The sequence below is a fragment of the Oryx dammah genome, unplaced genomic scaffold (assembly GCF_014754425.2).
Source record: "Oryx dammah isolate SB20612 unplaced genomic scaffold, SCBI_Odam_1.1 HiC_scaffold_1, whole genome shotgun sequence".
NCBI classification, from domain to species: domain Eukaryota; kingdom Metazoa; phylum Chordata; class Mammalia; order Artiodactyla; family Bovidae; genus Oryx; species Oryx dammah.
In genome coordinates, this window is record NW_024070185.1 from 37,950,453 (window position 1) to 37,978,251 (window position 27,799).

Genomic DNA, 27,799 nt, shown 5'->3' on the forward strand with positions numbered 1-27,799 from the left:
AGTGATACCAAACAGTGTTTGTCTTTCTCTGTCTTATTTCACTTAGCATAATATCCTCCAAATCCACTCCACTCATGTTGTTGCAAATGGCAAAATGTCATTCTTTTTTCTGGGTGAGTAATATTCTGTTGTGTGTGTGTATACTGCATCTTTATCCATTCTTCCATCGGTGCAAGTTTAGATTGCTTCCATATCTTGGCAGTTGTAGATAATGTGCTATGAACATTGGGGTGCATGTGTCTTTTCAGATTAATGTTTTCTTTTTTTTGGGGGGGGGTATATACCCAGGAGTACAATTGCTGGCTCATGTGGTAGTTCTATTTTTAGCTTTCTGAGAAACCTCTATAGCATTTTTCACAGTGGTTGCACTAATTTGTTTCCACCAACAGTATATGAGGATTCCCTTTTCTTCACATTCTCACCAACATTTATTACTTGTGTTCTTTTTGATGATAATCATTCTGACAGGTGTGATGTGATTATCTCTTTGTAGTTTTAATTTGCATTCCTCTGATGATTAATAGTGCTTAGCATCTTTTCACTTGCCTGTTGACCATCTATATGTCTTCTTTGGAAAAATGTCTATTCAGGTCTTCTGCCCATTTGAAAAATCAGATTGTTTTTTGGTTTTGATATTGAGTTGTATGAGCTGTTTGTGTATTTTGGATTTAACCTTTATTGGTCACCTCACTTGTGTATATTTTCTTCCATTCAGTAGATTGCCTTTTTATTTTGTCAATGGTTTCCTTTGCTGTAAAAAAACTTTTAAACTTAATTAGGTCCCATGTGTTATTTTTGCTTTTATGTCCTTTGCTTTACTAGACAGATCCAAAAGAGTATTGCTACAATTTATGTTGTGCAGTATTCTGTCTATATTTTTCTTCTAGGAATTTTGTGATTTCTAGTTTTACAGCATCTTTTTGTTACACAGTAACTGGCCCCTTTGGCTGGCCTCAAGAACTTTCTGTTAATGATGGTCAGGTTATATTCAATGAGCCATGTCTAGTATCTTGCCTTCCCTCCACTCCCTCCTCCCTAAGTCTGGTTTTGGGGTACTGGACCCCTGCTTAGTGCAATTTTCTAGTCAAAAAATCCAAAATGATTTAGCCAGTGTTATAGGTTAGGAAATGGTGAAAGGGGCAGGACTGAGTGGTTGATTCTAAGAGGATAACCAGGGTCTCCTGTACACAAGGATTCTATGTAGCTAACCTATGTAAAATAGCAGTAACATTTTTCTGTAAATCTAAAACTTTTAAAAATAAAGTTAAAAAAAAAAAAAAAACAGCAGCAACAACCACAACTGACAGTAATGAGTCCTCACTTTGTTGACCTCATCAGGTGCTTACTACAGCCAAGTTTGCAGCTGATGAATATATATTAAAATTAAAATTGAGAAAATTTACAGGTATATATTAACATGAAGCACTAATAAATATTGATAGTTAAGCCTTTGAGATTCATATCTATAGAATTCCTCTCCAGCCATTTTTTAGCAAAGAATTTTGAGCCCTGAGTGGCACATTCCAGAAAGAAACCATGAATTCTACCAGGTAGCTTAGCACCTACTAAAATAGAAATTCTCCAAAAAAGGACTCTCGCATACATGATAAGCTGTTCTAAACCTGGTCAAGAAAAAACCAACTATCCAGTTCTTGGAAATAAGGAAATTTGCAGACCTTTTGTAAAATATGACCTACTTTGGTATGAGACTCACTAGTGAATCAGGTTTTAATCACCAGTGAATAAACTTTCTGCACTAGGAAAACTGGAATGTGGTCATGAATGGGGACAGCCTCATTGAGAAATGCTCTGTGTAGGTGCATACAATAAGCAAACAATCATAATGGGCAAGAGTAGAATAGATTCCACAGGGGTGATGAAGTTGTGCCAAGTAATGTCACCAACAATAGGAGATCTGAAATAAAAGGACTGCTGGCTATCACAGAAGCTGTATCCAAAGCCTGACTCTGGATTCTCGATTTTATCTTCTCTCCTCTCATTTCTCACTAGGCTCAGTACAGCAACATTTTTAGGATGAGCCCTATATAATATAATAGTGTGTAAGTTTAAAATGTACAATATGATTATTTGACACATATATATTGTGAAAAGATTACCAAAATAAGGTTAGTTAACACATCCATCACCTCACATAATTACCTTTTTTTTTTTTTTTTTTTGAGGTGGTGATGGTGAAAGCCATTAAGGTCTACTTTCCTGGCAATTTTAAGTATATAACAAAGCACTGTTAACTAGAGTCACTATGCTATACCTTGGATCCCCAGAACGTACTCCTCTTGTAACTGGAAGTTTATACCCTTTGTCCAATATCTCCACATTCCCCTCACTCTCACTCCTCAGCCCCTGGCAACCACCATTCTACTCTGTTTCTACAAGTTCAAATTTTTTAGGGTCCACATATAAGCGATCTCATTCTGTATTTGTCTTTCTCTGACTCTTTTTTAAAACATGAAAACACAATGCACATCTAAAAACAACATTAATTCTTTAATATTATTAAGTTATAATATTAATGTTATAGTTTATAGGGCAGATGCCCTTGTCTGTCTCAGACTTTTTTAAACTTTTGTTTATTTACATGAGGATCCAAACATTTCTCATATGTCTCTTAAGTCCCTCTGGTTTTCTGCAGTTCACCTTCTCCTACTTTTTTCCCTTGCTATCTATTTGTTAAAAAAACAAGATTAGGATTTTTTTTAATTTTAAAGTTTTGAACACAGCAAAAGAGCATTCTGCCTGTTTGAATCATTGTCTTCCGTAAGAAATAACTAAAAATTTGCTAGTGGTTATGGACCTCATGTGAAAATTATATCAGTTCAATTAAACTCTTCTTGTATGCCAGGCACAAGCAATCTGAAGTAAATAATGTTTGATCAGAATTATTTTAATTGAAACAATATACACAGAAGTGTCGTAATAAATATGTTCAGAAATAGCTCCAGTTTTCCACATTCTGCACACAGAATCTTTTAAAAATGTTTTTTTAATGTTATTGAAGTACAGTTGATTTACAGATTTGCATTAGTTTCTGCTATACAACAAATTGATAGTTATACATATATATATATGTATATATTCTTTTTCACATTATTTTCAATTAGTTTATCACGGGATATTAAGTATAGTTCCCTGCACTGTATGGTAGGATCTTGTTTATCCACCCTATATATAATAATTTGTGTCTGCTAATCTCAATCTCTTAATCCTTCCCTCCCCCAACCTCCCTCCCCCTTGACAGCCACAAGTCTGTTCTCTGTGTGAGTCTGTTTCTGTTTCATAGATATGTTCATTTGTGTTGTATTTTATATTCCAGATATAACTGATATCATATGGTATTTCTCTTTCCCTTTCTGACTTCCTTCACGTAGTATGATAATCTCATGTTGCTGCAAATGGCATTATTTCATTCTTTTTATGGCTGAGTAATAGTCATATATATATATATATATATATATATATACACACACACCATATCTTTTTTTTCCATTCATCTGTTAATGAATATTTAGGCTGTTTCCATATCTTCGCTGTTGTAAATAGTGCAGCTATGAACATAGGAGTGCATATATCTTTTCAAATTATAGTTTTGTCTGGATATATGCCCAAAAGTAGGACTGCTGAGTCATATGGCAACTCTGTTTTTAGTTTTTTTGAGGAACCTCCATACTGTTTTCCCTCGTGGATACACCAACTTACATTCCTATCAACAGCATGAGGGTTCCCTTTTCTCCACATTCCCCTCAAGCATTTATTAGACTTTTTAAATGATGGCCATTCTGACTGATGTGAAATGGTACTTCACTGTAGCTTTTATTTGTATTTCTCTAATAATTAGCAATGATGAGCATCTTTTCATGTGCCTGTTGGCCATCTGCATATATAAAAATCTTCAATAACTCTGAGTCCACTTATTCAGTAACTCCTTCAACCACTTGACACTCTTTAGACGTGGATTAGACTCTCTATTTGTCGCAGTGTTCATATGCGCATAAGAAAATATTTGACCAGAAAAGGGCAGTATCAAGTGGACACCCAGGTGTGCCATTTGGGTAACAAGGTGGATGGCGGGGCCTGCCTGGAATTGGGCAATCCAGGAGGAAGTGTTGAAGTCAGGCAGAGTTGGAAAAGAGATGATACGTTGGCTGCAGAAGATAACAAGAAGATAACTCTCACTGGTTCTGTTCCTGCCCCATTTCTACCAGTGCTATTAAATCGAAGTTTTCTGAGAACCATGGTGCTTCTTCCCTAAAGAAAGAATTTGCAAATGAACTAGTTATTCTACCAACCCTTAGAAAGAATGACCTCTACATGGTTTACCCCTCAAGCAGCCGCCCAGTCACTCCTGATCTTATCTAGTGCTTTCCTCTGATGCAGCCCCAGGATCTGATAAGGGACTCAAATATTTCAGTTGTAACATTAGATAGATGTCCTCACCTTCCCCTGTATCTCCTGCCCTACTGCATCTAGATCCTAAACCCAGGGTAGTCTTAGTTCCCCTTTTTTGATGGAGAATCTTAAACCGAGTGTCCAGGGCCTGACCACAGTCAAAGTCTGCTTCATTTCTTCTACTAGGTAGTTTCAACATGGTCATTACTCATATCATACTTTTGAAAAATTTGAAACAACTGTATTAGCCCCAAATTGAAAAATTTGTAAGTAAAATATGTGTAAAATATAGAACAATCTGTTATGAAGCTTTGAAAGTAATAGTGTTATACACGGGGTAAGTTAAAGTAGCTGGATAAAGTGGAAAAGTTGGCTTAAAGCTCAACATTCAGAAAACGAAGATCATGGCATCTGGTCCCATCACTTCATGGGAAATAGATGGGGAAACAGTGGAAACAGTGTCAGACTTTATTTTGGGGGGCTCCAAAATCACTGCAGATGGTGATTGCAGCCATGAAATTAAAAGACGCTTACTCCTTGGAAGAAAAGTTATGACCAACCTAGATAGCATATTCAAAAGCAGAGACGTTACTTCGCCAACAAAGGTCTGTCTAGTCAAGGCTGTTTTTCCTGCAGTCATGTATGGATGTAAGAGTTGGACTGTGAAGAAAGCTGAGTGCCGAAGAATTGATGCTTTTGAACTGTGGTGTTGGAGAAGACTCTTGAGAATCCCTTGGACTGCAAGGAGATCCAACCAGTCCATTCTGAAGGAGATCAACCCTGGGATTTCTTTGGAAGGACTGATGCTAAAGCTGAAACTCCAGTATTTTGGCCACCTCATGCAGAGAGTTGACTCATTGGAAAAGACTGTGATGCTGGGGGGGATTGGGGGCAGGAGGAGAAGGGGACGACCGAGGATGAGATGGCTGGATGGCATCACTGACTTGATGGAAGTGAGTCTGAGTGAACTCCGGGAGTTGGTGATGGACAGGGAGGCCTGGCATGCTGTAATTCATGGGATCTCAGAGTTGGACACGACTGAGCGACTGAACTGAACTGAACTGATGCTTGATAATGTGTTTCAGCAGCTCTTTGGAGTTTTATGGTCACATGGAATTGCCATTTAGTCATCTTTTTGTTGGAGGAGGCATGGCCTGTTTGGATACATTTTTGATGCACTTCTGTCTTTCAATGATACATGCAGGTTTCAGTGTTACTAGATTAATTTTCAGATTATTTTGATAATCACAGTCAACTATGACCACTGATGTTTCCTTATCTCCAGGAAAGTTTCCTTACTCACTGCTGCTGCTGCTGCTGCTAAATCCCTTCAGTCGTGTCTGACTCTGTGTGACCCCATAGATGGCAGCCCACCAGGCTCTGCTGTCCCTGGGATTCTCCAGGCAAGAACACTGGAGTGGGGTGCCATTGCATTCTCCATCCTTACTCACTGTCTTCCTCTAATTAAATGGAAGGCTGGTGACTACACTGTAAGGAAGCTAGTGATATTTCTTAGGAGATAATAGTTTTTGGTGCTTAATTTTAAGTCATTGTTTGAATAAAGTTCCAGTCGTTTTCAGTAGTTCTGACTCATGCTCCCATGGCCACAGTGATTGGCTTCTTATGCGTGTGTGCTCAGTCGCTTCAGTCACGTCCAGCTCTTGGCTCCTTAGCCCCTGGAATTCTACAGGCAAGAGTACTGGAGTGCATTGCCATGCCCTCCTCTCGGGGATCTTCCCTACTTAGGGATCAGACCTGCCTCTCCTATGTCCCCTGCATTGGCAGGTAGATTCTTTACCACTAGTGTCACCTGGGAAGCCCAGAGAGACAGTATAACCAGAGAGAAAAAGATGAGATATACTTACCTTAAGGAGACTTAAGTGAACAATGCAAAGAAATAGAAGAAAACAATAGAAGGGGAAAGACTAGAGATCTCTTTAAGAAAATTGGAGATACCAAATGAACATTTCATGCAAAGATGGGCATGATAAAAGACCGAAACAGTGGGCCTTAGGAAGCATTACTGCAAACAAAGCTAATGGAACTGATGGAATTCCAGCTGAGCTATTTCAAATCCTAAAAGATGATGCTGTGAAAGTGCTGCACTCAATATGCCAGCAAATTTGGAAAACTCAGCAGTAGTCACAGGACTAGAAAAGGCCAGTTTTCATTTCAGTCCTAAAGAAAGTCAATGCCAAGGAATGTTTAAACTACCATACAATTGTTCTCATTTCACATGCTAGCAAGGTAACGCTCAAAATCCTTCAAGCTATGCTTCAGCAGTATGTGAAATGAGAACTTCCAGATGTAGAAGCTGGAATTAGAAAAGGCAGAGGAACCAGAGATCAAATTGCCAACATCCTCTGGATCATAGAAAAAAAAAAAGGGAATTCCAGAAAAACATCTACTTCTGCTTCATTGACTATGCTGAAGCCTTTGACTGTAGATCACAATAAACTGTGAAAACTTCTTAAAGAGACGGAAATACAAGACCACCTTATGTGTATCCTGAGAAACCTGTGTACAGATCAAAAAGCAACAGTTAGAAACAGCCATGGAACAATGGACTGGTTCAAAATTGGAAAGGAGTACATCAAGGCTGTACATTGTCACTCTGCTTATTTAACTCATATGCAGAGTACATCATGAGACATGCCAGGCTGGATGAATCACACTGGAATCAAGATTTTCAGGAGGAATATCAACAAACTCAGATGTACAGGTGATAACACTCTAATGGCAGAAAGCGAAGAGGAACTAAAGAGCCTCTTGATAAAGGTGAAAGAGGAGAGTGAAAAAGTTTGGCTTGAAACTCAACATTCAAAAAACCAAGATCATGGCATCCAGTCCCATCATGTCATGGCAAATAGACTGGAAATAATGGAAACAGTGACAAACTTTATTTTCTTGGGCTCCAAAATCACTGCAGGTGGTGACTGCAGCCATGAAATTAAAAGATGTTGCTCCTTGGAAGAAAAGCTATGACAAACCTAGACAGAGTATTAAAATGCACACATTTTGCCAAGAAAGGTAGGTCCTTATAGTCAAAGCTATGGTTTTTCCTGTAGTCATGTATGGATATGAGAATTGGACCATAAAGAAGGTTGAGTACTGAAGAGTTGATGCTTTTGAACTGTGGTGCTGGAGAAGACTCCTGAGAGTTCCTTGGACAAAAAAGAAATCAAACCAGTCAATCCTAAAGGAAATCATTCCTGAATATTCATTGGAAGGACTGATTCTGAAACTGAAGCTGCAATACTTTGGCCACTTGATGGGAAGAGTCAACTCATTGGAAAGTCCCTGATGCTGGGGAAAATTGAAGGTAAAAATAAAAGGGGGAGGCAGAGGATAAATTGATTAGATAGCATCACCAACTCAATGGATATGAATTTGAGCAAACTCCAGGAGATAGATGGAAGACAGAGGAGCCTGGTGTGCTATAGTCCATGGGTCACAAATAGTCAGACATGACTTAATGACTGAACAACAACAACAGTGCTTATCTGAGGCAGAAACTGTTGGAACCATAAAATGGTAAAAACAAGTAACTGGTAATTTTGATGAATTTCTGGAGGCTATGTGGACTAATGGACTGGTGTGTAATGAGAAACTGGAGAAGAGAATGACTACCCACTCTATCCAGTATTCTTGCCTGGAGAATCCCAGCGATGGAGGAGCTTGACAGGCTACAGTCCATGGGGTCACAAATAGTTGGACATGACTGAGTTACTTAGTACACACACTTGTAATGAGAAACTATTGAAGGCCAGTACACTTTTGTGGCTTTTGCTTTCAGGAACAACATTAGGTTCTCAAAAAGATTCTTTGTGGCTCTGACAAGGTAAGGTAAAGAGTGACCATTGTGAAATATGCCCGGTATCTTCTCCATGACAACGACCCACTCTCCAGGTGAAAGTACATTGTCAGAGCCTTATAACAGCTGGGAAAGGCATTCCTTCTATAATACTTCAGTCTCCCTTAACTTTCCTGTCTCACCTAATTTGAGGAAAAAAGCATAATCAACAGGCATGAGGTCTTCAATAAAACAGACTCGGAAAGCAGAAACCAAGTAAAGAAGTGGAAAGTAGGATGGGAAAGCCATATCACTGAAGAAACACTTGTAAAGATCACAGCCTGAAGACACAGACCTACTAAAAGACTGAGATGCAATCAGATGATGGTAAAAGCTCCCCCTCCCCTATGCCACACTGATGGGACTGGACTGCACTGTAACAACCATGGACCACAGCTGAAAGAGATGAAAGATACAAATTTTCTGAAGAGAAGTACTGAGGGAAGCCCAAAGTCAAGAGGTGAGACAAAATAAAGACACTGCAAGCAAAGTCTCTGGCACCAGTGTCTATAGGAAATATTTAAAACATCTGAATTTCTAACCAGTTTAAAATTAATCCTCTAAAGGCAAGAAAAGACACAATCTAAAGAGACAAATCAGCAGAATCAGACCCAGCTGTGAAATACATATTGGAATTATCAGACAGGGAATTTAAATAACTATGATTATTATTAAGTGCTATAATGGAAAAGGTAGACTACATGCAAAAACAGGTGGAGGATACAACAAAGTGATAGAAATTCTAATAAAGAATCAAAAGGAAGTTGTAAAAAAAAAACAGTAACAAAAATGAAGCATACCTTTGATGGACTCATCAGTAGACTCAGCATGACTGACAAAAAAGAATCAGTGAGCTTGAATATATGTCAGTAAAAAATTCGCAACCTGAAATGCAAACAGAAAAAAAGGAAGACAAGAAGATTGGAATATAACATTTAAGAGCTGTAGAACAATCCCCAAAGGGGTAATAGGCATATAATTAGAATGTCAGAGGGAGAAGAAAGTGAGAACAAACAGAAGAATACGTACAGTAGTAATGATTAAGACTTTGCAAAATTAATGCCAGACAAACTACAGATCCAGGAAGCTCAGAGAACATCAAGAAGGAGAAATAATAAAACCAAACAACAACCCCAAACTCCCACATATATAACTGTGAACCATATTAAAACTTCAGAAACCAAAACCAAAAAAGATAATCTTAAAATAATCTTTGGAAAAAAATAATACATTATCTAATAGGACAACAGGGATAAGAATTATAATAGACTTTTTGTCAGAAACCATGCAAAGAAGAAGAAAGTGGAGTGAAATATTTAAAGTTGGGGGAAAAAAAAATAAAAACCACCAACCCAGAATTCTATATCCACTGAACTTACTCTCCAAAACTAAGGAATAAATAAAGACTTTCTCAGACAAAATCAAAACGAAACACAAAACCCATAACAACAAGAGAATTCATCACCAAAAGAAATGTTTTAAAAATTCTGTAACTATCCCTTTCTTCCACCCTTCCCTCCTGGTAATGAGAAATTTGTTCTTTAAGTCTCTGAGTCTGTTTCTGTTTTGTAAATAAGTCTGTTTCTGTTTTATAAGTTCATTTGTATAATTTTTCTACATTTCTGCATATAAGCACTATCATGCAATATTTCTCTTTCTCTATCTGACTTCACTCAGTATGACAATTTCTAGGTTCATCCAATGATATTGTTTCATTCTTTTGAATGGCTGAGTCATATTCCATTGTATATATGTACCACAACTTCTTTTTCCATTCTTCTGTTGGTGGACAGTTAGGAAATTTGGGATTGACGTGTGCACACTGCTATATTTAAAATAAATAACCAATAAAGACCTACTGTATTCTGAAAAATGGAGAAGGGACAAGAGCATGCTGTAGATGTTATGAGGTTGGTCATGTGTTGATAATTCTTGAAGCTGATAGATTCCTGAGGATTTATTACACTAATCCTTCCACTTTTGTGTGTGTTTGAAATTTTCAATAATTAAAAAACTTAAAAAAATAAAATAGAACATAGGCATGCCAAACTCAAAGGAGCCCATACCACAAGAAATCAGTACTATATATTCTTACTAATGGTGATTTTAGTGAAGTAAAATCTAGCATATTGAATTAATATTACTAATTTTTAAATTCTATTTTATATTGTGTTTTGATTTCAAAATTGGTTTGGATTTTATAATGGTAACAATGTCATGAGATTAAGAAATTTTTATGTAGTATTAATTTTATATTGCTAAGCAAAATTATAATAAAATTATTTTAACCAAAAAGAATGTTCTGTAGGCAGAAGAAAAATAAGGCAGCTCAGAAACCTGCTTTGTCTAAAAAAAAAAGGGAATAGAATCAGGGAATAAATAAAAGTAAAATAAAAAATTTATTAATCTTAGTTGATTTAAGGTATAACTTTTTAAAGCAATAATGGTAACAAGGTAATAGATCATTCCGAGGAGGCAATGGCACCCCACTCCAGTACTCTTGCCTGAAGAATCCCATGGACAGGGAGCCTCATAGGCTGCAGTCCATGGGGTTGCGAAGAGTTGGACACAACTAAAGCGACTTAGCAGCAGCAGCAGCAGGTCATTATAGCATGCGGATAAATGAATGACAGCAGTGTCACAAAGGATGAGAGGGAGGAATTAGAAGTACTCTGTTTTACAGCATCTGCCCATGTGAAGTGGCATAGTGTTATCTGAAAGGCGCTTAGACTAGTTAAAAATGTATGTTGTAAATTTCATTACAGTTTTTACACAGAATAATTGTTAACAGAGGAGATGTTATATGGATCCATATAAAATGTTCTTTCAATTAAAACAAAAGAAGGCAAAAAAGATGGGAGCAAAGAAGAAACAAAAAATAAATGCAATGAATAGAAAACAGTTAAAAACATGGTAGATATTAATATAACTATATCAATAATCACTTTAAATGTGAATCTTCTAAATATGCCAATTAAAAGAAAGATTATCAGAGTGAAAAAAGACCTAACTGTATGTTGTTTACAAGAAACCAACTTGGAAAATTCCAGAAAGTATCATTCTAACACTAGACATGCTCACTATGAAGATAGATGAGCCCAAAGGCTATCTCCCTGAAGACATCTTTAATCTGGTGATCATGAATGTCCTGGTCACTGTTGAAGAAGATTGCACCATCTTGGAGGAATCAATAGTGAATCATGGCAAAAAAAAAATTGTCTTAAAATATCATTCCCTGAAAAAAAAAGAATCCCACTTTAAAGATGAAGGCTTTATTAAGTTAATAGCAAAGGAACAGAGCAGCTCAAAATAAAGCTAAAGTATCTGTACTAATACCTGACAAAACAGACTTTGAAACAAGAAAGGTTATCAGGGTTAAAGAAGAGCATTGCATAATAATAAAGGCAGTACACAATGATAAATTTTCAGAGAAAACATAACAATATTAAATGTGTATGCAACTAACAAGAAGGTGTCAAAATATGTGACAAAAAAGTGATAGACAAATTCACTTTATTTAAACATGGCCTTCAATAACCTTCTGTTAGTAATAAAAGCAGAAAAACAATAAGGATATAGAGCGACACTATCAATTACCTCTAATTGATATTTATTGTACACTCTTCCCAATGACAGCAGAATACACATTCTTCTCAACCTCACATGTACACTCATCATGATAGGCCACATCCTGGCTTATAAAAAAAAAACTTTAAGAGATGTAGAAAGATAAAAGTCAGACAAAGGATGTCCTTGTACCACAATGAAATAGAACTGGAAATAAGTAATAGAAAGATAGCTGGAAAATTCACAAATATCTGGAAATTAGACAATGCATTTCTAAATAATCCATTGGTCAAATAACAGGTCTCAAGAGAAAATAAAAAATACTTTGAACCAAGTGAAAATGAAAATACAACTTTTCAAAATTTGTGAGAAGCATCAACAGCAGAGACAAAGAGATGACCAACAGACACATGAAAAAAATGATCAGTGTCACTAATTATTAGGAAACTGCAAATCAAAACCACAGTGAGGTATCACTTCACTACTGCCAGAATACAACAAATCACTTCACTACTGCCAAAAGTACAACAAATCATAGGTGTCGGCAAGGGTTTGGAGAAAAAGGAACCCTTGTGCACCGTTGATAGGAATGTAAATTGGTGCATACTTTATGGAAAACAATATAGAGGTTTCTTAAAAAAATTAAAAATAGAAGTACCATATGATACATCAATTCCACTTCTGGGTAAATATCAAAGAAAATAAAAAACACTAATTCAAAAACTATATGAACCCCTACTATGTTCCTTGCATTATTTACACAAGTCAAGATCTGAAAGCAACCTATGTGTCTGTCAATAGATGACTGATTAAAGAAGATGTGGTATATATACACAATGGAATCTTACGCTGCCATTAAAAAAGAATAAAATCTTGCCATTTGCAACAACGTGAATGGACCTACAGGGTATTATGCTTAGTGAAATAAGTCAAACAGAGGAAGACAAATATTATATGACTTCACTTACATTTGGAATCCCAAAAATCCCAAATGAATAAACATAACAAAGCAGAAACATACTCATGGAGAATAAACATGTGATTGCGAGAAAGGAGTTCAGTTCAGTTCAGTCGCTCAGTTGTGTCCGACTCTTTGCAACCCCATGGACTGCAGCACCCCAGGCCTCCCTGTCCATCACCAACTCCTGGAGTATACACAAACTCATGTCCATTGACTTGGTGATGCCATCCAACTATCTCATCCTGTCATCCCCTTCTCCTGCCCTCAATCTTTCCCAGCATCAGGGTCTTTTCAATTGAGTCAGCTCGTCGCATCAGGTGGCCAAAGTATTGGAGTTTCAGCTTCAGCATCAGTCCTTCCAATGAACACCCAGGACTGATCTCCATTAGGATGGACTGGTTGGATCTCCTTGCAGTCCAAGGGACGCCTAAGAGTCTTCTCCAACACCACAGTTCAAAAGCATCAATTTTTCTGTGCTCAGCTTTCTTTACAGTCCAACTCTCACATCCGTACATGACTACTGGAAAAACCATAGCCTTGACTAGATGGGGCTTTGTTGGCAAAGACCTTACTTTGCTCTCTAGATTGATCATAACTTTCCTTCCAAGGAGTAAGCATCTTTCAATTTCATGGCTTCAGTCACCATTTGCAGTGATTTTGGAGCCCAAAAAAGTAAAGTCTGACACTGTTTCCCCATCTACTTGTCATGAAGTGATGGGACCGGATGCCATGATCTTCGTTTTCTGAATGTTGAGCTTTAAGCCAACTTTTTCACTCTCCTCTTTCACGTTCATCAAGAGCTTTTTAGTTCCTCTTCACTTTCTGCCATAAGGGTGATGTCATCTGCATATCTGAGGTTATTGATATTTCTCCCAGCAATCTTGATTCCAGCTTGTGCTTCATCCAGCCCAGCATTTCTCATGATGTACTCTGCATATAAGTTAAATAAGCAGGGTGACGATATACAGCCTTGACGTACTCCTTTCCCTATTTGGAACCAGTCTGTTGTTCCATGTCCAGTTCTACTGTTGCTTCCTGACCTGCATATACATTTCTCAAGAGGTAGGTCAGGTGGTCTGGTATTCATATCTCTTTCAGAATTTTCCAGTTTCTGGTGATCCATACAGTCAAAGGTTTGGGCATAGTCAATAAGCAGAAAAGGAGAGGGTGGAGGCAATGACTGAAATAGGTAAGAGAGTTTACAAAATACAAGCTTTCAGTTACAAAAGAAATGGGTCACAGGGATGAAATGCACAGCATGAGAAATACAGTGATATCATAATATCTTTGTATGGTGTCAGTAACTGGACTTATTGTAATGATCATTTTACAGTGTATAAAAATGTTGAGTCACTATGGTGTACATCTGAAGCTAATGTAATATTGTAAGTTAGTTATACACCAATAAAAAGTAAAATAAGATTTAACACTAAAACCATCCTGAAAATAAAAATCATAGCTGGAGGACCACAGATTCCAATCTTAAAGCTAACTACAAAGTTTCAGTAATCAAGACAGTATGGTACTTACATAAGGATATACATATAGATAAATGAAATAGATTAGAGAGCCCAGAAATAAACCCATGTGTCTATAGTCAACTTAGTCTTTTTTGGAAAAATGTCTGTCCATTATTAATTGGATTGTTTGGATTTTTGCTTTGGATTATGTGAATTCTTTATATGTTTTGGACATTAACCCCTTATCAGACCTATTATTTGCCAATGTATTTAATCCATCTCAAGTTAATTTTCGTGAGTGGTAAAAGATAGCGGTCCAAATTAAGATCTTTCTTTTTTCTTAATATAAGCATTGGTTTCTATAACTTACCTCTTAGTGCTGCTTTTACTGTACACCATATATTCTAGTATGTTGTATTTGCATTTCATTTGATTCAAGGTATTTTTTATTTCCCTTTTGATATTTCCTTAACTCTTGGCTGTTCCGGAGTGTATCATTTATTTAATTTCCACATTTTTTGAATTTTCCAGTCTTCTTAAATTTGCTTAGACATGTTTTATGACCTAACATTTGATCTATCCTAGAAAATATTCTGGGTGTACCTTAGAAGAATGTATATTCTGTTCTGTTGAATGTAATGTTTTCTATATGTCTGTTAGACATTCAGGCTAAAGTATAATTTAAATCCAAAGTTTCATTTTTGATTTTTGGTGTGGGATATTTGTCCATTCTTGAAAGTGGTGTATTGAAATTTCCCACCATTATTGTGTTTTTGTCTATATTGCCCTTCAGATCTGTTATTATTTGCACTATATATTTAGATACTCTAATAATGGATGCATAATACATATATTTATTATTGTCACATCTTTTTATAATTTTTAAATTAATTTATTTATTTTTGGCTGTGCTGAGTCTTTGTTGCTGTATGCTGGCTTTCTCTAGTTATGGCAAGTGGGGAGTACTCTCTGATTGCAGTGCTCAAGTTTCTCATTGCAGTGGCATCTCTTATTGCAGAGCACAGGCTCTAAGGCATACTAGCTTCAGTAGATGCAGCACACAGGCTCAGTAGTTGCATTCTGCAATTTGATGCTGAAGGCTCTCAACAGTGGTGGTACACAGGTTCAGGTGCCCTGCAGCACGTGGGATCTTCGCAGACCAGGGATTGAACTCATGTCTTCTGCATTCGCAGGTAGATTCTTAACCACGGGACCATCATGGAAGTCCTGGTGCATCTTCTTACTGAATTAACCCTTTTATCATTATATATGACCTCCTTTGTCTCTTGTTACTGTTTTTGGTCTAAAATGTATTTTGTCTGATATAAACAAAGCTATTCCTGCTCACGTTTGGTTTTGCTTTCTAGGAACATCTCTTGCCTTGCCTTCATTTTAAGCTTTGATGTGTCCTTAAAGCTGGAATGAATCCGTTGTAGGCAGTATATGACCAACTCTAAGTCCATCACCCACTTTATACATTTTGATTGGAGAACTCAATCCATTTACTTTTAGAGTAATTGTTGATAGGTTAGAACTTACTAATGTCAGCTTATTAATTTTTTTCTGGATGTATTACAGTTTCCTTGTTCTTTTCTTCATATATTGCTACCTTCCTTTGTAAATTACTGATTTCTCATAGTGGTTGCCTACACATCTGGTCCCATCACTTCATGGGAAATAGATGGGGAAACAGTAGAAACAGTGTCAGACTTTATTTTTGGGGGCTCCAAAATCACTGCATATGGTGATTGCAGCCATGAAATTAAAAGACACTTACTGCTTGGAAGAAAAGTTATGACCAACCTAGATAGTATATTCAAAAGCAGAGACATTACTTTGCCGACTAAAGTCCGTCTAGTCAAGGCTATGGTTTTTCCTGTGGTCATGTATGGATGTGAGAGTTGGACTGTGAAGAAGGCTGAGTGCCGAAGAATTGATGCTTTTGACCTGTGGTGTTGGAGAAGACTCTTGAGAGTCCCTTGGACTGCAAGGAGATCCAACCAGTCCATTCTGAAGGAGATCAACCCTGGGATTTCTTTGGAAGGAATGATGCTGAAGCTGAAACTCCTGTACTTTGGCCACCTCATGCCAAGAATTGACTCACTGGAAAAGACTCTGATGCTGGGAGGGATTAGGGGTAGGAGGAGAAGGGGACGACAGAGGATGAGATGGCTGGATGGCATCATGGACTCAATGGACGTGAGTCTGAGTGAACTCCGGGAGATGGTGATGGACAGGGAGGCCCTGCGTGCTGCGATTCATGGGGTTGCAAAGAGTCGGACACGACTGAGCGACTGAACTGAACTGAACTGATGCCTTGAATACCTTCTTATCTGTTTGTGAATTCACTATAGGTTTGTTTTATTGTTTATGGTTACCATGAAACTTACGTAAAACATAACACTCATAATGCTCTATTTTAAGATGTTAACAACCTAAGTTAGATCACATACGTTTTTGATGTCACAACTTACCTCTTTTTATATTGTGTGTTCATTATCAGATTATTGTGGTTTTAGTTCTTTTTAATACTCTTTTAAGCGTTATATTAAAGTTAAGTGGTTAGTGCTCCACCATATTATAGAATTCAGTGCAGTTCAGTTGCTCAGTCGTGTCCGACTGTTTGTGACCCCATGAATCGCAGCACGCCAGGCCTCCCTGTACATCACCAACTCCCAGAGTCTACCCAAACTCATGTCCATCGAGTCAGTGATGCCATCCAGCCATCTCATCCTCTGTCGTCCCCTTCTCCTCCTGCCCTGAATCCCTCCCAGCATCAGGGTCTTTTCAAATGAGTCAGCTCTTCACATCAGGTGACCAAAGTATTGGAGCTTCAGCTTCAGCATCAGTCCTTCCAGTGAATACCCAGGGTTGATCTCCTTCAGAATGGACTGGTTGGATCTCCTTGCAGTCCAAGGGACTCTCAAGAGTCTTCTCCAAAACCACAGTTCAAAAGCATCAATTCTTCGGCACTCAGTTAGCGTGTTCTAAATTTGTCTCTACTTTCCTTTACTATTGTGCTTTAAATTTTCATAGCATTTATGTTACTAATTGGTGACCTGTCACTTCTGCTTGAAGATCTGCTTTCAGCATTTCTTGTAAGATAGATCTAGTAGTAATGAATTCCCTTAACTTTTGTTTGTCTGAGAAAGTCTTTATTGCTCCTTCATTTCTGATGGGCAGCTTTATAGGTAAAGCATTTTTGGTTGGCAGCCTTTTTTCTTTCAGCACTTTGAATATATGATTCCACTTCCTCTGGTTGCAAGATCCGTGCTGAAAAATCTGCTGATAGCCTTAGGGAGTTCCCTTGTAAGTCTCAAGCTCTTTTTCTTTTGCTGCTTTTAAGTTTCTCTCTTTGATATTTGAAAGTTTTATTATGCTGTATCTTGGAAGGGATCTCTTTAAGTTAATTTTGTTTGATGACCTGTGAGCTTCATGAACTTAGATATCCAAATCTCTCCCCAATTTGGGACGTTCTCAGCCATTATTTCCTTATAAAATCTTTCTGCCATCTTCTCCCTCTCTGTTTCTTCTGGAACTCCAGTAATCCACAAATTAGTTCTTTAAATGGTATCCCATAAATCTTCACTCTTTTTTATTCTTTTTTCTTTATTCTCTTCTGTCTTCTGTCTCACATATTCTTTTTTTTTCCTTGATCTCTGCTGCTACTGATGCTTTCTATTGTATTTCATTCACTGTATTCTTCAGCTCCAGAATTTCGGCTTGATTGTTGTTAATTATTTTTTATCTCTGTTGAACTCATTTTGTTTATACATTGTTTTCCTAATTTCATTGAATTTTCTTTCAGTGTTTTCTTGTAACCCATTGAGTTTCCTCAAAACAGCTATTTTAAATCACTTAAATTATAGATCTCCATGTCTTTTGGGTCAGTGACTAGAAGATTATTGTGATTCTTGATGGGATCATGTTTCCTTGATTTTCATGTTCCTTAAAGTTGTGCATAGCTATCTTTGCATATGAAGTAGCAGCTGCTTCCTCCAGTCTTTACCCTCTGCCTTCAGCAAGATACTTTTTTTAACCCTGGTAAGGATTCTGAGGCTTTCTCAGGACTTCTGTGGATACACCTGCTCCATGCTTCTTGCTTCCTCTTATAGCAGAATTCTTAAGCTTACGTGCTTTCTCTCAGTCCTATAACACACTAGGCCAAGTGCTGACATCCTCCGTTTTGTTTTTCCAAAGGCAAAACTAAATCTTAAATTTGTTATCTCCCGCTGAACCTCAGATCCAAATTGGCTTGATGTGCATGCTCATTAGCTGTCTGCCAAAGGTCACTCTCACTACTGCCCTTAGGAGTATACAGAGGGTGGAGGTAGAAGTGGGTATGGTTGAGGTTCATGGAATTCTGGGAATGCCTGTGGGCCAGTTAAAGGTATCCATGGGTGTGACATTCCCAGTGGCTCACGCGTGTGCTTTTTGATGGAGTTCACACTGCAATTAGTAGGATCTTTGCCCCTTAAGCTCTCCAGTAGTCCTATATGCTATCCTCCCAGACTCTTCCCATCTCCCAGGCTTGCAGCTCATGATTAAGTACTCTGGATGAGGTGAGAGAGAAATGAGACCCTTTGGCAATGTCCCACACAATTGGGGAAGCTGGGTGCTCACTCACAGACTCTCCCTTTCACCTACAGGATAAACCATAGGCTAAGGAAGATCATTCCTGGCCCTGAGCTGTGCAACCTTGGGGGAGGGATGATGTGGGTAAAGTCAGGTTGTTCTTTTACCCAGTCCAATGTTTCAAACTCACTTTTTTTTTTTTTTTTTGCTCCAACAATTTCCTAGGACTTCCCTGGAAACCTGGGCTTCCACAATGTCTTTTGCATCTGTGGGTAATTGTCTAAGACAGTCTTCCAGGGGTTCCCAGACTGAGGCAGAGAAGGACTGCAGCTGGTTTGTGAACACTGCAGGGTCCAAAGCCAGGACCTAGGTTTGTATGCCTGTTACCTGGAAGGTATGACTCCTCCTGGGTCTCCTGGTGTATAGTACTGGATCCACAGCTCTCACAAAGAACTTGTATCTGTGGATAAATGCCAGATTACTGTTGGCAGTAGAAGGAGGGGACAAAAATAAGGGATGTCTTATTCCACTGTGATGCTGACATTGCTCTCCTTGTGCCATCTTTTCTTTTGGTTTTCTTATACTTTTATGACGCTGCTTAGCATACTGCAAAGCCCTCTCTAAAGACAGCTCTGCTGAGAAAAAAAATAAAAATTTGGACACAGATATTGATATAAGAAAAATTTCTAAAAACACCTTTTCTCTGACAGCATTTGGAGAACAGGAGAAAAGAGAAAGGTTAATGAAAAGTGTCCCTGCTGGAAACCTTGTGAATGAGGATGAAGAAGATACGGAGACACCAGGGCTAAGTGAATAAGCGTTTGTCAGTTCCTCATTCCCAGAAATGCTTAAGGAAAACTGCTCTTGCCTAAAGAAGAAAAGGGATTGCAGAAGAAATGTGATTTCTTAATCTGTAATTTATTTCACATGTTGAGTTTGGCTAGGTCAGTGATTTTCGGTAAACCTGATCTGATGACTGATTTTGCACTAATATAGAGGGGATGAAGTAAATGTAATAGCATACCAAAAGCAGAGACATTACTTTGCCAACAAAGGTCCGTCTAGTCAAGGCTGTGGTTTTTCTAGTAGTCATGTATGGATGTGAGAATTGGACTGTGAAGAAAGCTGAGCGCCAAAGACTTGATGCTTTTGAACTGTGGTGTTGGAGAAGACTCTTGAGAGTCCCTTGGACTGCAAGGAGATCCCACCAGTCCATTCTAAAGGAGATCAGCCCTGGGATTTCTTTGGAGGGAATGATGCTAAAGCTGAAGCTCCAGTACTTTGGCCACCTCATGCGAATAGTTGACTCATTGGAAAAGACTCTGATGCTGGGAGGGATTGGGGGCAGGAGGAGAAGGGGACGACAGAGGATGAGATGGCTGGATGGCATCACTGACTTGATGGACGTGTGAGTTTGAGTGAACTCCGGGAGTTGGTGATGGACAGGAGGCCTGGCGTGCTGCAATTCATGGGGTCGCAAAGAGTCGGACACAACTGAGCGACTAAACTGAACTGAACTGAACTGAAGTAGATGTATAGGGGAATCTATACCCTGATGCAAGAAATAATTTCTTACCGGGTTCCCAGGAAAGATCGTCTGTTGCCAATTTAATTTTATCTCAAGCATGATCTTTACCTCAGGAGGCCAGCCTAAGATGAAACTTCTGAAATAAGCAGCACTCTTTCTTGTTATTTCTCTGCCCTTCTCTTTTCAGGCAGCCATTGTCCTCAGGTTTCCTTCTGACTATGAGACCACCACACTCAAACATTGCCTCTTGTCCCACACTAAGTCTTCCCTACCTCAACTGTCATGCGCGTTTGACACATATTCATTGAAAGCATAATGTGTACAAGTTAGTAAGAAATTCCTGGGGATATAGGAGAACATTCAGGAAAGGGGCTCATATGCTACTTATGGATACTTACAATGTTCCATGTTCCAATATAACTTACTAATCTATAAATGACACCATATTGTACCCTCCAAGGAGAAACAGCATTTTAAGAGGATCTCTAGAGATCCTAAAAAGGATGATTTTCATAATGCTGGAAATTTTAGTAGGCAACAGGTTCCTATGGGAGATATGCTGGGGCCATAAAGTATATTTCAAACCACACCAGGAAGAGAATTTTGTACACCAAGTCAGCCTGTCACGTGATCTCCACAAAATATGTAAAATTCTTGATAAAAATGTACTGACTAGCTAAATAGAAAGATAATAAGATAAACAGAGAGAGATAGATAATAAATGCACAGATAGTCTGGATAGTTTGCTGAAAATAACTTAGATGACATCTTGTCACATGTTGATATGGAGAATTATATTATTAAACAGATATTAGAGAACTGGCAAGGTAAACAGGGAACACTGAAGATATGATGGAAATGGATATTAAAGGAAGTGGCTATCACAGCTTGGACTGGGGAAATTAAGAAAAAAGTTAGGAAAGTAAATCTTAGAAGCTTGAAGGAGGAGCCTTTGAGGGCTACGACTCAGACTTCTGAGGAGGGATTCTGCTGTACAATGATTGGGGCTCCAGGCGTTTGAATGAGGGACTCCAGAGCTGGACTGAGACCTCTGAGGAAGGAACATGAGCTAGTTGGGGCTAGTGTCTCTGGAGAGGTGCAATGGAGCTGGTTCTAGAAGTGCTGGGAAAATTGCAAACTAGAATCAGCTCTGGCTAACAGAAGGCATGACACTCAAGGTGAAGAGTCTTTGCTGGGGTGATGGGAGAGGGATGAGAAGCAGACAGGAAGGAGTCAGATTCATCCATTCACTCCAGCCTTCCAGTCTCCCTCTAGCATCTGTATTAAGGGAGCCTAACAGGGTCCAAATGGCAAAGAAGGACTTAATGGGGTTTGCAGAATTCTGTCCCCGCCTTTATAGAGGCAAACAGAGGATGGATTTGAAGCTGAGGGACAGTAGCTTAATAACAAACATATCTTAATTTTAGTGTTTTTCACAAAGCTTTAGTTTTTCAGAAATTATATTTTAAGAAGTTGCTTCTGGCTGATGTAACATTCAGTCTATCAATCATTATCTTTCCATATGAAAATTAAACCTTCATTTATTGAAAAATATATCCAGTTATTAAGAGATGTTATTCCCTCTTAAGCAAAGTAAATATCATGTCCAGGGAGTTGCAACTTCATCATAAGGTTTGAAAGAGACCTTTTTTCCCATAGGGACATGATCAAGGATTTGAATTGCATAATAAGAATATGGAGATTTCTCAAAAATAGACAAATCAAAGCACTAGAATATATCAAAGTGAAATTTCCAAAAAAATGACTGTGCCGAAGACTTTTGAGGGCTCCTGTATACATCCTTAATGATCTTCTGGGTATATTTATGTGAGAGCAGGCAAAACACTGCTTCAACAATGTAAATAACAGCATCAGTAGAAACTTACTGAGAGGTTACCACTTGCCAAGTATTATTCTAAATACTTAGCACAGCTTAATGTATTCATTTCTTACAATGACTTAGAAAACATTCCTATTTTACAGACTAATTGACTTGCCCAGGATCACACAGCTAGTTAGTGGCACAGCCAAGATGCAAACCCTGCAATCTGGTTCTAGGAATTATATGTTTAACTTCTATTCCATCACTCCTCTTATGAAGGAGCAATACTAAATTAACTAATTTAGTGAAAGAAACATATTCAACCTCTCTTTCAGTCATACATCACCTAATTAATGGACACAGACATGAGCTTGGACTCAGAATTCTGTAGTGGGTTCTGTGCTGTAGTCTGGTGCCACCATCTGGTTCCTATAGCAACACCAAGCACAGAAACATCCAGCACAAGCCTAAAGTGTGGGTAGAGATATTCACAAGTCATAGCATTACATAGAGATAACAAAACTTGCACAAAAAAAGAAACTACAAATCATTATTTTTAAAACAATGTGCAGAGTAAAAGAAGTCAAATTCAAGACAGTACCTGTTGTGTGATCCCTATATGAAACATTAGGAGAGGCTGATCTAATCTATACAGACAGCACATCAGTGATTGCCCAGGCCTGGAATTATTGATTGAGAAGGGATACAAGGGAATATTTTGAGGTGATGGAATTGCTCTATATCTTGATCATCATCGTGGTTACATGAGTACAATAATCTGTCAAAACTCATGGAATTATATACTTAAAATAGATATAATTGACTGTATGTAAATTATACCTCAGTAAACTTGATAAGAAAACATTATTGCACATTATTTCCAGAGAAGGGATTATTTTTCATCCAAAAAATATTTATTGAGTGCCTACTGTGTTCCAGCTCTCTTCTGTAAGTTTTATATCATCAGTGAACAAAACAGGTAAAGATCCCTGCCCCCATGGAGCTTATATTCTAGCAAGTGGAAAGAAAAATAAACAACAAATAGGGAAAAATAAGAACATTATAAGACTAAATGGTTCAAAGTAGCATTTGACAATACTAGCTCCAAAGAAAGTTGTTGATTTTTGACCTTGAGTAAAATACCTAATTCATTGACTCAATAAATATTTAATAAAAGACCTATCATGTGTTAGGCAATTCTAATAGCAACCACAGTTACAAAAATATGTTTGACATAATCCTTACTCAAAAAGAGTCTCCACAGAATTAAATATGGAAAGGCAGTTTTGAACCTCAGTGTAATAAAGACTGTGATAGCTGTAAGCACAGGGTTCTTTAAGACCTGTAACTGAGTCTTAGGTGAGAGAAGACTTCATAGAGGAAATAACTCTTAATAAAGAGCTACAGTGAATAGAAGTTATGGGCAAAACAGAAGGAAGAAACATCAAGGAGTGGAACAGTGTATGCAGAGACTCACTGGAGAAGATCGTGGCTTGGTATGAAAACTGAAAGGGAATCAGTATGATTGCAGCAAGTGGGTTGGAAAAGAGGAAGGGAGAAAGGAAGAGGTAAGAGAGGCACCAAAGCCTTCTTGAAAACCTTCCAAGAATCTTGGAAGACCTGTAGAACAGGTTCAATGTTTTCCTGGAAGCCGAGAGAAAATCTGAAGCATTTTAAGCAGAGAAAAGATATAAAAAGATTTATACTTTTTTTTAAAAGTAAGCTTTTTTAAATACACACAAGCATTGGCATACAGTCCCACCACCTCAGACAAGCCCTAATGATATACTGATACTAATGGTTAAAAGTGATATACAGCCATGGTTTAAAGCCTTTTTAAACACTCAAACTATATAGGTTGATATAAAGTGAAAAATCATAGATCATCAACAGAGTTCAGTTCAGGCCAGTAGCTCAGTCATGTATGATTCTTTGTGATCCCATGGACTGCAGCACACCAGTCTTCCCTGTCCATTACCAACTCCTGGAGCTTACTCAACTTCATGTCCATGAAGTCGGTGATGCCATCCAACCATCTCATCCTCTGTCATCGCCTTATCCTCCCGCCTTCAATCTTTCCCAGCATCAGGGTCTTTTCCAATGAGTCAGTTCTTCGCATCAGGTGGCCAAAGGATCTGAGTTTCAGCTTCAGCATTAGTCCTTCCAATGAATATTCAGGACTGATTTCCTTTAGGATTGACAGGTTCAATATCCTTGCAGTTCAAGGGACTCTCAAGAATCTTCTCCAATACCACAGTTCAAAAGCATTGATTCTTCAGCACTCAGCTTTCTTTATAGTCCAACTCTCACATCCATACATGACTACTGGAAAACCCATAGCTTTTACTAGACGGACCTTTGTTGGCAAAGTAATGTCTCTGCTTTTAAATATGCTGTCTAGGTTGGTCATAGCTTTTCTTCCAAGGAGCAAGTGTCTTTTAATTTCATGGCTGCATCTGCAGTGATTTTAGAGACCAAGAAAATAGTCTGTCACTGTTTCCATTGTTCCCCCATCTATTTGCCACTAAGTGATGGGACCAGATACCATGATCTTCATTTTCTGAATGTTGAGTTTTAAGCCAACTTTTTCACTCTCCTCTTTTACTTTCATCAAAAGGCTCTTAGTTCTTCTTCACTTTCTGCCATAAGGGTAGTGTCATCTGCATATCTGAGGTTATTGATATTTCTCCCAGCAATCTTGTTTCTAGCCTGTGCTTCATCCAGCCAGTATTTCACATGATGTACTCTGCATATAAGTTAAAGAAGCAGGGTGACAATATACAGCCTTGACATACTCCTTTTGCAATTTGGAAGCAGTCTGTTTTTCCATGTCCAGTTCTAATTGTTGCTTCTTGGGCTGCATACAGATTTCTCAGGAGGCAGGTCAGGTGGTCTGGTATTCCCATCTATTTAAGAATCTTCAACAGTTTGTTGTGATCCACACAAAGACTTTAGTGTCGTCAATAAAGCAGAAGTAGATGTTTTTCTGGAACTCTCTTGCTTTTTCGATGATCCACTGCATGTTGGCAATTTGATCTCCGGTTCCTCTGCCTTTTCTAAATCCAGCTTGAAATCTGGAAGTTCTCAGTTCATGTACTGTTGAAGCCTGGCTTGGAAAAGTTTGAACATTACTTTGTTAGCTTGTGAGATGAGTGCAGTTGTGCAGTAGTTTGAACATTCTTTGGCATTGCCTTTCTTTGGGATTGGAATTAAAACTGACCTTTTCCAGTCCTGTGGCCACTGCTGAGTTTCCCAAATTTGCTGGCATGTTGAGAGCAGCACTTTACAGAATCATCTTTTTGGATTTGAAATAGCTCAGCTGGAATTCCATCACCTCCACTAGCTTTGTTTGTAGTGATGCTTCCTAAGGCCCACTTGACTTCACATTCCAGGATGTCTGGTTCTAGGTTAGTGCCCACACCATCATGGTTATCTGGGTCATGAAAATCTTTTGTATAGTTCTTCTGTGTATTCTTGCCACCTCTTCTTAATATCTTCTGCTTCTGTTAGGTCCATACCATTTCTGTCCTTTATTGTACTCATCTTTGCATAAAATGTTCCCTTGGTATCTCTAATTTTCTTGAAGAGATCTCTAGTCTTTCCCGTTCTTTTGTTTTCCTCTATTTCTTTGCACTGAACACTGAGAAAGGCTTTCTTATCTCTCCTTGCTATTCTTTGGAACTCCGCATTCAGATGGATAAATGTTTCCTTTTCTCCTTTGCCTGTAGCTTCTCTTCTTTTCTCAGCTACTCATAAGGCCTCCTCAGACAACCATTTTGCCTTTTTGCATTTCTTTTTCTTGGGGATGGTCTTGATCCCTGCCTCTTGTACAATGTCATGAACCTCTGTCCATAGTTCTTCAGGCAGTCTGTTTATCAGATCTAATCGCTTGAATCTATTTGTCACTTCCACTGTATAATTGTAAGGGATTTGATTTAGGTCATACCTGAATGGTATAGTGGTTTTCCCTACTTTCCTCAACTTAGATTAAGACAACTTGAGATATATCAATCAAGCTATAAAGTGTTTGGCTTTAGATTCACACAAATTAACTGTAAAAGAACGATTATAATATATATCTGGGGAAATTTGAGCCCTGGCATTTCAAATCTGATGATGTTAAAGTAGTAGTAATTTTTAATGTGATGTATAGCAATTATGTTTTTTAAAAATAGCCTATATATCTAAGAGCAGTGCTATTCAAGATTGTAACCACCAGCTACATGTAGCTATTTAAATTTAGATTTAGGTCAATTAAAATTTTAAAGTTAAAATGTTTAGTTTCTCAGGCACATCAGCCACATTTCAGTGCTTGGTAGCCATGTATGATTAGCTATGTATTGGACAGTACATGTTTAGAATATTTCTATCATTGCAGACAGTTCTATTGGACAGCTCTGTCTTAGCCACAAATACTGAATTATTTACTAATTAAATAATATAATGTCTGGAACTTGCTTTAAAATAATCCAGTATAGATAAAAGTAGAGTGGGTAGGAATATAAACAAATCGAACTGATCATTATTGAAGCTGGATCATGGGGAAGGAAGAAACAATCTATTCTCCCTACATATATGTATGTTTGAAATTTTCCATAGTAGAAAATTAATAAAGTCTCCATACTTCTACCTTTACCACTCCAGCCCTTAGTACTTCTCGTAAGTAGCCATTTTATTTGGAATAGTTAGAAAAATAATAAAAATAATCTATACACACATATCACAACATTTTTTATACTTTATAATTAGTTTGCCTAAAGGGATGATATCATAGATACTGTTCAGTAGTTTGCATTTTTATTAAGCAAAATATTCTAGAAAACTTTCTATTTGGCACATACAAATCTGCTTTATTCTTTCTAAAGGCTATTCAATAATACACTGTATAGGTATATCATAATCTATTACAATTTATTTAAGTAGTCATCCATGGACTAATGGGCTTCCCAGGTGGTGCTATTAGGAAAGAACTCATCTGCCAATGCAGGAGGCATAAGAGACATGGGTTTGATCCCTTGGTTGGGAAGGGCCCCTGGAGGATGGCATGGCAACTCACTCCAGTATTCTTGATTGGAGAATCCCGTGGACAGAGGAGCCTAGCAGGCTACAGTCTATAGGGTTTCAAGGAGTCAAACACAACTGAAGTGACTTAGCGCACATGCACACACTGCATGAACAAATACAGACTACAGAATGGATTGGCTTGGTGGGGGTGAGGGTTGGAGTACTAGAGTAGGTGGGGAGGACCTGTAAGTGACTTACCTGAGAGAAATGGATTAGAATAAGGTAAATTCGGTGGGATAGAAAGAAGAGTTTAGATTAAAAAATATTTAAGAAGCAGAATTAAGAGAACTTGGTGATTTCTTGAATATGAATGAGGAAGTAGGAGAGGTCAGGGAGGACCCCAAGCTTTTTGACCTGGACAAGTGGTAATAACAGTCTTTAAAGACAAATTAAATCACTGTCACAGGAAGGAAAAGCTAATGAGCTTTGCTTTAGACATGTTCAGATTCAGCTGTCTGTAAGTCTTCACAGTTGCCTATATGCATCCTAAGGTCAGGAGAAGGTGGAGTGAAGCAGAGGTCTTCAACATATATTTGGTGATGCAAGCCAAAAGAGTGAATTA

The 27,799-nt window shown here is 38.0% G+C and overlaps 1 protein-coding gene across 1 annotated transcript in view; it reads right to left on the bottom strand.

Annotated features, from left to right (window-relative positions):
- LOC120863865 (interleukin-33-like) overlaps window positions 1-23,721 on the bottom strand; it is a 169,212-nt gene extending 145,491 nt beyond the window's left edge. The window contains exons 1-2 of the mRNA XM_040240781.1: window positions 23,651-23,721; window positions 23,103-23,184 (exon numbers count right to left, since the gene is read on the bottom strand). The gene's annotated coding sequence lies outside the window, so the exon portion shown is untranslated. The remainder of the gene's footprint in view (window positions 1-23,102; window positions 23,185-23,650) is intronic.
- Between the last annotated feature and the right edge of the window lie 4,078 nt (window positions 23,722-27,799).